General features: G+C 40.8%; 1 pseudogene; it reads right to left on the reverse strand.

The window, feature by feature from the left end:
* Positions 1-273: 273 nt before the first annotated feature.
* Positions 274-758, reverse strand: LOC141553025 (small ribosomal subunit protein eS19 pseudogene; annotated as a pseudogene).
* Positions 759-1,238: the final 480 nt, after the last annotated feature.

The raw sequence follows: 1,238 nt of genomic DNA on the forward strand, positions 1-1,238 counted from the left end.
TTCCCATAGATGTTAGAGCTAAGGAAAAACTGTTCAATTTCTGTCTTCAACAGTAGGGGAAGACAACTTCGCTGCAAAGGATAGAACTAACAATGAATAAGGGAATTGAAGGTCAAGATATGCAAGGCAGATCATAGGAATGAGTTTAAATTTCTAAATTCAGATTACTTACACACATTTTAGAGGATTAGAAGAACTTGCAAATGTTTTTACATAACCATTCCTAGTAATTATTATTGTTACTATTATTATTATTATTATTTTATTTATTTATTTTTAACAAACAAGGCAATTTATTAATGACTCTGGTGTGGTTTGTCCTAATGTTTCTTGTTGGCAGCTGCCACCTGTCCGGCAATTCTGTCCAGGTCTCTCTGTCCCTGAGGTGTCAGCTTCTGGGCCCCATCCTGGTCCTTTTCCACCATCTTGAGGCCCTCCAGGGCCTGCAGGACCCTCTGTACCACGCTCTTGGAGCCTCAGCTGAAGTAGCTGGGTATGACCCCATTGCGCTGATGCTCCCCATTGATCTTGGTCATGGATCCCACACTGGCCCCTCCTCGGAGGTACAGGTGTCTGGCGGTGGAGGCAGCCCAGATGTAGAATCAATTCTTGTCATAGAGCGCCAGCTCCTTATGTTTGGCCAACTTGACCATGTCCACCCATTTGGAGATTTTCAGCTTCCCTGACTTTTTCAGGAAGGCGGCCAGGGCCGGGACAAACTTCTGTTGATTCATGTCCTTCACCATGACTCCAGGCATCGTGCAGGCTCCACTCGGCCAGCCAGGGGAAAGCCCTAGTAATTATTTTTTAAAAAATACTTTAAAGAGAAAGAGAATGGGCATATTTCACAACTTTATAAAGGACAAAAAAGTGGTGCCATTATCTAGAAAAATTCTAGATAGGTTTGTTTATAGATATTTGAGGGAAAAAAAGAGTGCTCTCTAAGAACATATGGCAAATGTCTATTTGTTTGAATTATCTCCAATGGATGGAGAAACTTTGATAACATTCTCATGGAAGCATACCAGATTATGTAGATCAAAGGAGGAAAGAGATGAAATGTTCAGGAACCATCACAAAATCTGATTAAGAGACCTTTAAACCCCAAAGTAAGAATAAAGGAGAAAACTGCTCATCCAAAACTGTCAAGTCAGATATAAAGAGAGTAGTATAGAAAAGGAATAGCAAGAGAGAACAATTCACAGGAGAAAAGAGAAAAGAGTCAGCAAGAATACTCA

Source organism: Sminthopsis crassicaudata, chromosome 1, assembly GCF_048593235.1.
Source record: "Sminthopsis crassicaudata isolate SCR6 chromosome 1, ASM4859323v1, whole genome shotgun sequence".
NCBI lineage: Eukaryota > Metazoa > Chordata > Mammalia > Dasyuromorphia > Dasyuridae > Sminthopsis > Sminthopsis crassicaudata.